At 45.3% G+C, this 14,101-nt stretch overlaps 1 long non-coding RNA gene across 2 annotated transcripts; it reads left to right on the top strand.

Moving 5' to 3' along the window:
• Positions 1–1,812: 1,812 nt before the first annotated feature.
• Positions 1,813–10,215, top strand: LOC309345226. Of its 2 annotated transcripts, none has more exons than XR_014158116.1 (2): positions 1,813–1,926; positions 10,052–10,215. It is a non-coding gene; the product is annotated as an uncharacterized lncRNA (long non-coding RNA). The 2 variants fall into 2 exon arrangements; XR_014158117.1 differs by lacking the exon at positions 1,813–1,926 and adding an exon at positions 9,703–9,855.
• The last annotated feature ends 3,886 nt before the right edge of the window (positions 10,216–14,101 follow it).

Here is a 14,101-nt window from a genome sequence, read left to right as displayed (position 1 = left end):
GTCCATGCAGAATGTAGGCACTGTTCCGTTGAGCATCCGTTTCGGCTGCAAACAGTGGGATTGTTGTGGCGTCCAGTCCGCTTCCACTGTGCCAACCTGCTCCTCCCAGCTACAGCAGAATATCTAGCAGAGTAACTTGTGCAGCGGTGCCTGTGTGGAAGGAATCTCAGCCATGCAGTAAAACTCTCATACAACATCTGCTTCTATTCTACGATGTGTTTATTGTACAGCAGCAAAACAGCAACAGCCAGGAGAGAGCGAAGGCATGATGCATCTCCTGTCTTGGCCAAAACAGAAAGTAAAATGTTCACATAACAAAGATGCGAACCCCCCCCCCCCCCCAGACAGGACGTCATTTCCCGAGCTGTTAACCCTGTAAGCTCTGGGTATCCTCATCACTTTGCTAATTCCCCATTCAAAACAGTCACCAAGCAGTTTTGTGTCTATTACTTTAAATATATGTACTTCTACAAGCAATTCCTCCCAATATAACATAGGTCGCAGATTGCTGTTGACACCCTCCCCCCAAAATTTCATTTTTATACACACTTTTTGGCTGAAGAATTTTATTGTGAAATTCAGAGATATGAAGGCTAGCTGTATTTCAAACATATTGAGACCAGCCTTAGCACTTGCTTTCCAGTCCTTACCAAAAAGGGGGGTAAATTCTGACACATTGTCTACTAGGCTTTAAACAATTGGTGAAATATTTTCAACAGTGTATCCCTCCCCCCTCCACGCACCAGATTTAGGTTTGATGAGGCCCTCAGCTACTGAAGGTAACGGGGCCCTTTATATGTCCAGCTGTCCTTTGTCAACAACAAATTGTTGCTGTTTTTGTGTGTTGAATATATGCTATATGGTTATTTATGGACCTAATAGGTATCTCAAGCCATTTGCTGATGTTGCCATGCAACCAGTCCATGTAGAATGTAGGCACCCTATATATAGAAAGGGCAAACCAGGGATATTTTAGGGAGCAGGCTAGCAGGCGGGGCCCATTATTTACATCATAGGAGCCTACACAACACAAAACACTGTTGCTGTATGTAGGCTTTATTTTATTTCTTTTTTATCTTATATTTTGGAAATGTACATCCAGTTTTTTCTCCTTTTTTGGGGGGGGGGCAAGAGAGTGGGGCCCTAAGCTACAGCTTGTTTAACTTACCGTATATGTAAATCTGGCATTGCATGCGTCCGGGCGTGATGCATTACTAGGAGGCTAGATCTGCTGCCCCTGTGGATCCTGCCACCAGACGTGATCTCCTCACCTTGCCTCATGGGTGGGCCAGCCTTGCAAGGGGATCTTTACACCCCTCAGGTAACCAGCAACAGGTTGGTCCTTCTTCAATTTGTTCTGCACAGTGAAGCTAAAAACACAATCACAAGACAACCTGCGTGTGCATTTGTATACGGAACAAGATCTGTTCTTTCAGCTCCATCCTTGGGATCTGTGCCTAATTGGCAGGCTTCTCTGATAGCGCTGGACTCTGTTTATCAGAAGGGCTGGCAGGCTATCAGAAAGTTAGTCTTCTCTGACTACAAGTCATTCTCCATCAAGCACCTGAATCGCAGGTGTGAAGTGGAGATAAATTGGATCTTCGCTTTCTCTCCCTCTCTTGTCTGTTCTGTTTTGTGCCCCAACAACAACAAAAAGTCTTACATGAATTGTGCTGATAAAGCTACAACAGTGCAATAAACACCAGCATAGATTTGGGACGATGCTTAATAAGTCCAGAGGACATTACAAAGGAGCAGCAGGCCTGGTTACTGATAGCTCTTCTGTGATCTTTTTCGTTGATTATGCAGCACTGAAGAACATGCAAATGGCAATGCGGCAGTCAGCCAATGGTCCATCTCCTTCAGCATTCTGTCTACTGCAATGGACCAATCAGATGCCCTGAGAAACTTCACCAACAAGGCAAGGTAGGAAATGCCTCTGAACAAATTGCCTGTCTGGCTCTAATTGCTAATAATGTAGGAAAATAGGAGGAAGCTGCTTCATGCAGACTATTGGTCCATTGAGCTTAGTATTGTCTATGCCAGAGATAACCAATATGGCACCTCGAGATGCTCTTGGACTCTAGCTCCCAGCATTCCCAACCAGCATGGTCAATGGTCAGGGATGATAAGAGTTGTAGTCCAGGAACAGATGGAGGGCACTATGTTTCCTACTGACAGCGGTTCTTAAGGTTTTCAAACTGGGTGCATCCCCAGTCCAACCTAGATAACCCTAGGCATAGTTACTCGGCAATAGCTTCTGCTGCTTTCAGCAGAAAACATTTCCAAGTAAATGTGCTTAGGACTGCAGCATCTTATCCTCCCAGTTCCGTTCTCTCCTTCTTGTGCAAAGCAGCATGAAGTTAACCTTGAGTGTAGCTTCTGAGAAGGAACAGCAGACTGCCTGAGCTCAGATGGCTGAGGCCGAGACCAGACAGTGTCTGATGAGCAGTGATGGCTGGTTCCAGTGGGGCTCCTTGTCTTCAGTATGAAGTCAGCTTCAAGATAGATAGATTCTCTCTCTCTCTCTCTCTCTCTCTCTCTCTCTCTCTCTCTCTCGTGTGTGTGTGTGTTTTGAAGCAATGATTCTTCAACATCAACTTTGTTGGACTGGTCATGTTGTGCGGATGCCTGATGATCATCTTCCAAAGCAACTACTCTATTCCGAACTTAAAAATGGAAAGAGTAATTCTGGTGGTCAACAAAAGAAGTTTAAAGACTGTCTCAAGGCAAATCTTTAAAAAATGTAGTATAAACACTGACAACTGGGAAACACTTGCCTGCGAGCGCTCCAGTTGGAGGACAGCCTTTACCAAAGGTGTCATGGGCTTTGTGTATCTGAAGAAGTGTGCATGCACACGAAAGCTCATACCTAGAACTAACTCAGTTGGTCTTTAAGGTGCTACTGGAAGGAATTTTTTTATTTTGTTTTGACCATGGCAGACCAACACGGCTACCTATCTGTAAATGGGCTTTGAAGACACTCAAACTCAGGACTCAAGGGAGAAATGTGCTAAGAGGAAGGCATGCTTGGCAAATCCACACTGTGATCTACTCCCACCTGGAAACCAATGTCCCCACTGTGGAAGGACGTGTCGATCCAGAATTGACCTTCATAGTCACTTATGGACTCATTGTTAAAACCGTGTTTATGGAAGACAATATTACTCAGCTACAAGTGATCACCAAAGAAGAGAAGAAAAGAAGAAGAAGCGTGTATACATGCGTAAGAGAAGAGAAAAAGGATGACTTTTTGCCTGCTTCCTGTTGGGACCAAGTCTGGCAACAGAGAGGATAAATAAACCCAATCCAGGAGGGGAAAGATTTGTGATCATTGGCAGAGATGTTGCCGAGCTTCATAATTCCTTGGCTGGGAACAAGAACTTGGGCAATTTGTCAAATGTGGGGTGAGCGTTACAGCCCTTGAGTCCTATTCTGGCTCAAATCAACAACTACAGCTGCAACAGCAACTGTGACATAGGTCAGAACAACCCAAGAACTGGAAGCTCAGGACGGTTTCTATCACCATCTTTAACATCATATGTAGCCATCACAAATCCAGGGCACAGGTTGCCTTGCCCTGCTCAGTTCTGGTTAAAGTTAAAGGTACCCCTGACCCTTAGGTCCAGTTGTGGACGACTCTGGGGTTGCGTGCTCATCTCGCTCTATAGGCCGAGGGAGCTGGTGTTTGTCCGCAGACAGGTTCCAGGTCATGTGGCCAGCATGACTAAGCCGCTTCTGGCGAACCAGAGCAGCACACAGAAACGCCTTTTACCTTCCCGCTGGAGCGGTACCTATTTATCTACTTGCACTTTGATGTGCTTCCGAACTGCTAGGTGGGCAGGAGCAGGGACCGAGCAATGGGAGCTCACCCCGTCGCAGGGATTTGAACCGCCAACCTTCTGATCGGCAAGCCCTAGGCTCTGTGGTTTAGACCACAGCACCACCCGTGTCCCTTCAGTGATGGGCAAATCCGTCAATATTGATTTCTCTTAGTTTCTAATTTTTCCAATCTTAAATTCACTTATCTACATTTCCACATCAGTTTGCTAAAAAAAAAAAGATTTAAAGTTCTTGTGAAAAATCATCCTAAAATATCTCCTAATATGCGTGTTTTTGTAGCCAACCTTGCCTAACGCACACATTTTTGCAAAGCATATTTTCCCCTAACGTAACACATTTTTTTTGTGTGTGTGTTATTTTCAGCAGTATAACCTTTTAACACACATTTTATTCTAGTATGTGCATTTTTTGCACACATTAACTTGTTGGAGAGCTGCATTACTTCCTTGGGGAAGTGTGAATCTTGAAGGATGGTTGTGTTTCAGTTCATGCATTTTTTTCAGAAAATGAGAATTTGGCAGGTTCGGCTCTGGAGAGACTAGGGATGCTTACCTGAGATATCACAGGAGCTTGGATTGTCCCAAAAAATCACATGAGAGCATCACAGAGATGGCGCGCTGTGTGGGCCTTGCCTCCCAAGCAAGGCAGAGAGCTCAAAAGCTCTTTTCCTTCCAGGTAACCCAAGCAGGCCTAGTGCAAAAATAGCTTTTAAGTTGTCCTCCTTGCTTGGCACTTGAATTGCAGAATTTCAGCCATCGCATATGGTTGAGATTGTACAAGTCAAATGCATGTAAGATGAGAGATTAGTGAAGTGCACAATGTTGCTGTGCATAAATGTGAATATCAGGAGAAACACAGACTAAACTGCTGATGAATTTTCATGACTTTTTAAAAAAAGTTGCAAACTGAATTTGATATTAGGAAAATGAGGAACAAATTGAAATTCACATATTTGTCAATCCCTAAATTGCAATTCAATTGCCGCAGTACATCCACAACAAAGGCACCCCTGTGTTTCATCTCCAGAACCTTGACTAGCCAGAGGACTCTTTTCTAGAAGGCTTCTTTAAAGTAAAGGGACCCCTGACCATTAGGTCCAGTCACAGACGACTCTGGGGTTGCGGCGCTCATCTCGCTTTACTGGCCGAGGGAGCTGGCATACAGCTTCTGGGTCATGTGGCCAGCATGACTAAGCTGCTTCTGACAAACCAGAGCAGCGCACGGAAATGCTGTTTACCTTCCCGCTGGAGTGGTACCTATTTATCTACTTGCACTTTGATGTGCTTTCGAACTGCTAGGTTGGCAGGAGCAGGGACCGAGCAATGGGAGCTCACCCTGTCATGGGGATTCAAACCGCCGACCTTCTGATCGGCAAGTCCTAGGCTCTGTGGTTTAACCCACAGCGCCACCTGCATCCCAGGAGGCTTCTTTACACTGACTCAAAACATTGTTCCAGAGCACTCTCTGATCTGGTAGCAATTCTTTCCAGGGACTCAGGCAGAGATCCTTTATAGCTCTTTCCCCCCCCCCCCCCAAAGGCATGCTGTATGTAAGTAAGTAAGCAAGCAAGCAAGCAAGCAAGCAAGCAAGCAAGCACATGTTGCTCAGTTATCAGCCCTGATTGTAGAGGGATGTTGAGACTGGTAGTCTCTCCTTTCTTTAGCCTCTTAACAGAGGTAATAAAACGCAGAAGCTCCAGCCTTTTCTCCTTGCACTCTGCTCTCTGTCTGCTGTCTATAACTCAAGCCCACTGACCTTCAAGAGGAGAATTACAAGTCATACGGCATAATAAAGGAAGATGGGGGCTGCTGAAGAAGCGTTTTTATTGCGAGTGATTTATGGGCAGCTGGGGAACAATTGGTCGGGGGGAGGATTAGTGTTATCTAGTTATTTAGTAATATTACAAAGCTGCTGTTTCTCCTCTGATTTATTGCATTTCGGAGATCTGGAGGCCCCCAGGACGCCTTTGGGGAAGACTCTTCTTCTTCCATAAATCTAAACAAAACAAAATGATGTGCACTAAGTTGAGAGCTGGCCGAGGAGCCATTCGTCCATCTGAAGCGAAAAAGGAAGGCCAAGTTATTACATCTGCCGCACAGGTGCCGCCGCCTTAAATGGATCACTGACAATGCAGGAGGTCAGGATCTGTCTAAACGCCTGATGATTTCACACACACAAGAGCATGCAAAAAATCAATAGGTAACTGGTGTGCACTTTGCACCATATTTCAGGTGGAGTACCTAGTTAGGTGTACCAGTCAGGGAGTAGGTGAGGAAGGTTGGCCTGACCTCCTGACAGCAGAACTGCTTTTTTAACTGGGAAGAGGGAAGCAGCTGGGAGGTTGGCCCTGCACAGTGCATAGATGGAACCCAACCAGTGTGGGATATAATCCATTGGTGCAGTCAAATGCAACATTCCTTATTTCCCTAGAGTGGGCACAGGCAGGAGGATATCCAGTCAGCATAACTTCCTGTTCCACTGGTCTGGAGCATCCTCCCTCTGCTTGTGACCTGGGAGATGGGCATGGCCCTCGCTGACTCCACAAAAGGCCCTCGCTGACTCACGCAGCCATTTGGTCAATCTTTCTTTTGTCTTGTTGTTGCTCACTTGCTTGCTGATCTTTTGCTGCCATGCTGCTCTCCTGCAGCCATTTTGTTGTCTCAGTGTAATTTTGCTGTCTGCTGGCTCTCAGCCAGCAGCACATGACCTCAGTCTCCATATGAGATGAACTCACAATTTCTTTGTGTAACTACCAAGTAAAGCCTGCCTTTCAGGAATGATATTGTGAACTGAAATGTGAATAAACTTTTTGTTACTTTGAAAGACTCTTGTGTCTTTATTCTTTTAAGAGAGATGAAAAGGGGACACCAGGAAATAAATTTAAGAAGCTACCAGCATGAGTTTGACCAAACTGCGGGAGGCAGTGGAAGACAGGAGTGCCTGGCGTGCTCTGGTCCATGGGGTCACGAAGAGTCGAACACGACTAAACAACAACAACAAGAGATTCAAACAAATCTGCAAACTAGCTTCCAGCTATATTGAGGGGAATTTGCTCTGCTACATCACTTACTAGCATGAGTGAAGGAAGGATAATATTTATACAAAAATGTCGGAATCTGCGCTCAGCCAAGCTAATAAAGCTCATTTTCCTCTGGCCGAGCCTCCGGAATCACCTCCGACGATAATTAACGACCTGAGCCTTTGATGAGGCCTCAGGCACATTCCCGTTCAGCAGAGTTTCCAGCACAGGGAAGTGATGAGATTTATGGCTACATCGCTATGCTTTATTTCTTACTACGCAGACAGCAAAGAAATTTACACCCTCTCTCTATGAAAGCAGAGAGCAACTGGAACAAACGAGCAAAGGACCAGCAACGTCACATCCGTCTCCTCTCCCATGAGACTTCCAACAGCCTGGATTGTCTCTGGAATGTGTGGAATGTAAACAGAGTCTTGTGACTCCAAAGCACTGCTCAGTGGCAAACAGAAACTAACAAATATAGCCTTTCCTACAATCCTTAACATTCCCACATGCAGTGCTCCTGCGGATGCACAAGACTGACCTCCTGGCTGCCTCGCCCCTCAACCTCTTGGTAAGCAGCAGTGATTCTGATGTTGGGAGGCCAGGTGAGTGTCACCAGCCCCTATTCACTGTCCGCTCCTGACTAGAACTTCACTTATGCCACCTGCTAGGTCTGGGTGATGTATCAATACATCGCTCAAAATCGGTTCGAAGTCCACATCGCGGTAATGGTTTTATAATATTTGGCATGGTGATATATCACAAATAGCAATGTGTGTGCGTGTGTGCATGCTACGTAAAAAAAAATTGTGATATGGGGGGAAATGTGAAGCCGGTAACTTCTTCTCTCATGATTCCTGGCGCTCTTGTTGCTCCGTACTATAAAATAACAGTTATAACAATATGTTAAAGGTAAGTCAAAATGTATCCGTTTTAGACTCCTAAGTAGTAACAGTTGCCAGGCGCTTGTGCGTGAGTGGGGACAGGGTGTGGAATCATAGAATCATAGAATCCTAGAGTTGGAAGAGACCACAAGGGCCATCGAGTCCAACCCCCTGCCAAGCAGGAAACACCACCAGAGCACTCCTGACATATGGTTGTCAAGCCTCTGCTTAAAGACCTCCAAAGAAGGAGACTCCACCACACTCCTTGGCAGCAAATTCCACTGTCAAACAGCTCTTACTGTCAGGAAGTTCTTCCTAATGTTTAGGTGGAATCTTTTTGCTTGTAGTTTGGAACCATTGCTCCGTGTCCGCTTCTCTGGAGCAGCAGAAAACAACCTTTCTCCCTCCTCTATGTGACATCCTTTTATATATTTGAACATGGCTATCAATCTGTCAAGGTTGTTTTGAAGTGTGATCCTGTCCTCTGGGGTGTTAGCCACCCCTCCCAGTTTGGTGTCATCTGCAAATTTGATCAGGATGCCCTTGAGTCCATCATCCAAGATGTTGATAAAGATGTTGAATAAGACCGGGCCCAAGACAGAACCCTGTGGCACCCCACTAGTCACTCTTCTCTAGGATGAAGAGGAACCATTGATGAGCACCCTTTGGGTTCGGTCAGACAGCCAGTTACAAATCCACTGAGTGGTAGCATAGTCAAGTCCGCATTTTACCAGCTTCTTTACAAGAATATCATGGGGCACCTTGTCAAATGCCTCGCTGAAATCAAGGTAGGCTACATCCACTGGGTCCCTTCATCTACCAGGCTTGTAATTCTGTCAAAAAACGAGATCAGGTTAGTTTGACATGACTTATTTTTCAGAAATCCATGCTGACTATTGGTGATCACAGTATTCCTTTCTAGGTGCTCACAGACTGTTTGCTTAATGATCTGCTCCAGAATCTTCCCTGGTATTGATGTCAGACTCACTGGGCGGTAATTATTTGGGTCCTCTCTTTTCCCCTTTTTGAAGGTGCTCTGTGCCCACCCAGTGGCAGCAGCAGTGGCAAGGGGTTAGCATGCTCTGTCCCCACTGCCTCAATACAGCGTCATGTTTCCATCACAAACAACTTCTCCATGTGAACCAGGAAGTGGTCTCTCCAGACAAAGGAACAACTCTTCTTTTCCGATATCTGTAGCTGTGATCTCCTGTCTGACATTTTCACCATTAGGCAGTGGAAGGTGCATGTGTACTCTATTACCTGCCCTCCTAACCTAGGATTACCAGACGTCCCCAGTCCCCAGGGACAGTCCCCGGATTTGCAAATCTGTCCCCGGACAAATTCCTTCCCCGGAATGTCCCCAGATTTCCAAATCTGTCCCCAGGAAACGTGGGAGCGGCAGCCTCAGCAGCCTGGAGCCAGCCTGTTAGTGCAGTTGGCTCTGACTGGCTTCAGGAGCTGCTCGCTGCCATGGCGCCCACCATTTTCCCTGCACCATGGCAGCGAGCACCTCCTGATGCCAGCCAGAGCCAACTGCATTACCAGGCTGTCCCCTCCTGGGCAACGACCGCCTGCCCATGACTCCTGAGCCTCCCCTGATCTGTCAAAACAAAGGGGGAAGGGGGAAGGAGATTGGGGAAGGCTCGGGAGTCATGGGCGCACGGTGCGCCGTTGCCCAGTTTTTTAAAAAACTCTGCACATTTATGTTTCACAGGGTGCGAAAGAAGGGATTTATACATTTATACAATATGCATGTGTGCTTGGGCCCAGGGTCTTTTGCCTCACCATCCCCACTGCTGACTCCCTGTTGCTACCCAGCTTCAAAAAAAGAAAAAAGGTGTCCCTGGATTCATTGAAAAAAATCTGGTAACCATATCCCAACACCCCTCCACAGGACCCTGGCCACTGGCAACCCACGCTACACCACTGGGCCCATTCTCCTCTCCTGCAGTTTCCAACAACTGGTTCATATTTTAATTACCTGCAGACCTCCCCAAACAGCTGTCTTGGGCATACCGAAAACATTCTTAAAGTTGGTCAAATTCGAGCTGCGTTTGAGTCCTGAAGGTCGTGGAGTCCACCTTCAGGGCATCGGATGATGACAAGGTACAACTTCCCCTACGTTCCTCATTTAAAATCCCTTACTTCTTACCTCCGCTGCTGTATCAACTGAAAAAATATCTGCCTGGAAACAGGGGGTGGGGAGGGTGTAATTCTTCTCAAGGTCAATCAGGAAAATGGTTTCTGACAGTCTCTTTAGAATGGCAGCTTTTTCCTCTTTGTCTTTCTGTTTAATCAACAGTAACTCGCTGTGGGGTGTGCAGATGATTCTCTCCCACCAATCGATGCCATTGGGAGCTGGTGTTTCACATTCCTGAGAGAATTCAGGTACCAAGGACTTCTTCCCCACTCGTCTATTAGTGCTGAGTTAAATATATCCTCTATAAAGAGTGCCAAAGCTTTTAAGTAAGTTTCTCCTGTGTGGGTGGGAGGGGAGAGGGAGAGAAAAATAGTGACTGTGTATGAATCATACACTTTTGTACAAAATACATATATTTTTCTTATTACATATTTCCCCCCTCCTTCCGCTTTAAAATTGCCCTGGGAATTTTTCCGAAATGTTTTCAGCTAAGATGCACTCAGCTTTCAGTCTACAAAGCAATAGGATGGTCTCTTTTGTAAAAGATAATTAAATTAGCTTACGGATCTCCAGCATTTTACAAATCTGTTTCTTCACCCCAGCTTGAATATCACAAGTTCAAATATTTACAGTGTGCTCCCTTGACCACATGGGTGTTTGGTGTGTCCTCTTACAAGCCAGCTCATTTTAGAGCTGTGTCAAATGTTTTTCCAGGCCAAAACTGGTGATTTCATTGAGATAGGGGCTTCTCCTGAAAAAAATAAAATACTTTAGACTCTCAGAATATCAGTGATTTTGATTCAGTTTGGCACAATTCCTTTTATTTTGGCTGTTTTTCCTTTGTGTCTTTCCCCCCTATTTGCCGCTGCTGCTTTTGCATTCCTAGATTGGCCAAATGTGTGCTCCCACCCAATCAGAGACAGGATGATGTCACAGCATAGCATAGGCAATCTCTAAGTGATGACATCAATGAAGGCCAGTCAGGCCAACGTAAAGGAACAAGCAGGCATTTTAACAGAGAACGAAGAAAACTACTGAAAAAAAGATGTGGTTTTCCATCGATGCTATAATTGATTGGAAAAATAGCTAACGCTATTTGACACAGAGGATGCCACAGGGGACTATGGGAGAAAAATACAAATAATAGTTTCTGGAAACCAGGTACAGTGGTACCTCGGGTTAAGAACTTAATTCGTTCTGGAGGTCTGTTCTTAACCTGAAACTGTTCTTAACCTGAGGTTCCACTTCAGCTAATGGGGCCTCCTACTGCCGCCGTGTTGCCGCCGCCGTGCGATTTCTGTTCTCATCCTAAAGCAAAGTTCTTAACCCAAGGTACTATTTCTGGGTTAGCGGAGTCTGTAACCTGAAGCGTCTGTAACCCGAGGTACCACTGTATTTGTTTTGAAGGAACTTGTGATCACCTGTGATCTGGCTCCGTTTTTTTTGCTAATGATGGTCAAACTCCCCTTAATTTGATTTGGAACTGGCTTTTGCAAGCTTTCTCAGGAACTTCTCATAGAAATCTTTTGGCTTTTTTATTATATGATATTATTATTATAATATCAACCAAGATGATGATATTAATAATACCCCGTCCATCTGGCTGGGTTTCCCTAGGCACTCTGGGCGGCTTGCAGAATGTACAGAATCAACTGTTTGATTGGCAGATCTGGTTCAGTAGGTGGCAGCAATCAATTTGTTTCATTGGTCTCCAAATGACCTTATTGAGCGTTCCTCCTCATATGCTTGCTGCTTCTGGTATGCAATTTGGGCTAATATACATCTTTTTGCAAAGCTTACTTTGCCCAGTATTTATATTTGTATGCTTTTTTTTAAACTGAAAGGTGTTTTTATTTAAAGGTTCTTATTTTATTAACGTGCCAAATAAAACAACAGCAACCACTTCAAAACATTGGTGCTGCAGATAGGTATTGTATTGGGCAAACAAACAATTATACAGGCATTAGAAAATTACAATATCCAATCTCCTTTTGTGATGCAGGCAGAGAATCTTGTTTACCTGAGTTAGAAACATAAGATATGAAGTCCCACCGTGTGGCATAAAAGTGTTCTGGGGTTTTCTTGGCTCTGGAAACACAAGGTTTATGTGCTATCATTTCTACCGTTGCTGATGCCTACATATTTTTATAACATTTTATACCATTTTTATACCAACACTGCAGAGAGCTGAAGGTTCTACACTGCCTTCCCTTGTTAGGCTATGAAAATCCTGGCTGCTGTCAGCATCCAGAGCTCAGTCTACACTCGAGTAGGACCCTGGTAGAGACACATGCCCAACTGGCATGTTCCTTCCCTCCTGGTCAATTGTTTGGGAGCTTCACAAGCTTTCTTCAGCCCGAACATCACAGCGACCGATGCCAACAGACATTGGCACACTTAGAGCTCTGTAGAGTCTTCGCAGTTCGCGTGACAGACCTCAGCAACTGAGCATTTTGGCTAATCTACTTTATTTACATATAAACACACATGGAGCACTGCAACATGGCTCCCTCTCTCTCTAGCATCAGACAGCAAAGAGAAAGAACAAAGGACAATGGTCCCACTTCACGGAACACAGTAACACAAACATTCTGTCTCCATCACTTCCCACTCTGTGGAGTGAAACATATACCGTCATGTGATAGACAACAATCCTATGACTGCAATCATGGAGCAAGAATTCTAACAAGTAATTCATAGAATCAGAGAGTTAGAAGGGACCCAAGAGTCATCTAGACCAACCCCCTGCAATGCAGGAATCTCAGCTAAAGCATCCATGACAGATGGCCATCCAACCTCTGCTTAAAAACCTCCAAGGAAGAAGAACCCACAACCTTCCAAGGGAGACGGTTCCACTGCCAAACACCTCTGACTGTCAGAAAGTTTTTCTGAATGTTTAGTCAGAATCTCCTTTCTTGTAACTTGAAGCCACTGGTTCGAGTCCTACCCTCCAGAGATGAGTGAAAAAAACAAGCATGCTTCCTCTACCATGCGGCAGCTCTTAAGATATTTGAAGATGGCTATCATTATCTCCTCTCTGTCTCCTCCTTTCCAGGCTAAACATAATAATAATAATAATTTATTATTTATACCCTGCCCATCTGGCCAGGCCTCCCCAGCCACTCTGGGGGGCTTCCAACAAAATATTAAAATACAGTAATGCATCAAACATTAAAAGCTTCCCTAAACAGGGCTGCCTTCAGATGTCTTCTAAAAGTCTGGTAGTTGTTGTTGTCTTTGACATCTGGTGGGAGGGCATTCCAGAGGGGTGCCACTACTGAAAAGGCCCTCTGCCTGGTTCCCTGAAACTTAGCTTCTTGCAGTGAGGGAACCACCAGAAGGCCCTTGGCGCCAGACCTCAGTGTCCAGGCAGAATGATGGGGGTGGAGACGTTCCTTCAGATATACTGGGCCAAGGTCTTTAAAGGTCAGCACCAACACTTTGAATAGTGCTTGGAAACGCACTGGGAGCCAGTGTAGATCTTTCAAGACCTACATGTGGTATCAGCATGGAATAGGTTCATGCTGTCATCCCATATAATATATGCATTTCTATGCACTCTTTACCTTAGTACATTATTCTACAACATTACTCAGACGGTGAACTGCACTGCAAAATTTGGGGAGGATGGCTGTGCTTCGCTTTGCATATTGTTTCAAAAAGGGCATATCATGAACTGAATGAAATTTCTTCCCCATCCCTAATTAAGGTGCACAGCAGCAATGGAGAGGAACCCAGGACCAGAGAAGAGTCTTCCTTCTTCTTCTCCCCACCACTCGCCCCAACCCCATTTTTTTAAAAAAAGTGGAAAGAAATAGAAATTTCTCCTCCAGAGGAGCCGTCCGTCCTAAAATGATTGATCTGAAGCAAAGCATCCTAATGCAATGAACAGTTTCCTGACGGGGATTTCCATTTCAGTCACTTTCCCGCGTCATTTGAGATGTGTTTTTAAAAACCCTCTCCTTTGCTGATTTGTTTCACTCAGAGCCATTGCTACAGGAGCTGTCGCCTCCATGGAATACTAATGAGGCTGGTGCCTTTTCATCTAGGTAGCTGGAGAGATTCCTTCTCTTGCCCCTGCGCTCTTCTGCACCTTTAAGGCTGTCATGTTGTGCTTGGCTCATCGCTTCCGCAGCTGCTCAGTCACAGCCTGGTCTTCTCAGCTAAGGATTCCCTGTAGACTGGACTTTGCATGGCCATGCTAGCTGGGAC

This window comes from Podarcis erhardii (genome assembly GCF_964252035.2).
Source record: "Podarcis erhardii genome assembly, chromosome: 6".
NCBI lineage: Eukaryota > Metazoa > Chordata > Lepidosauria > Squamata > Lacertidae > Podarcis > Podarcis erhardii.
This window is presented reverse-complemented; position numbering and strand designations above follow the sequence as displayed.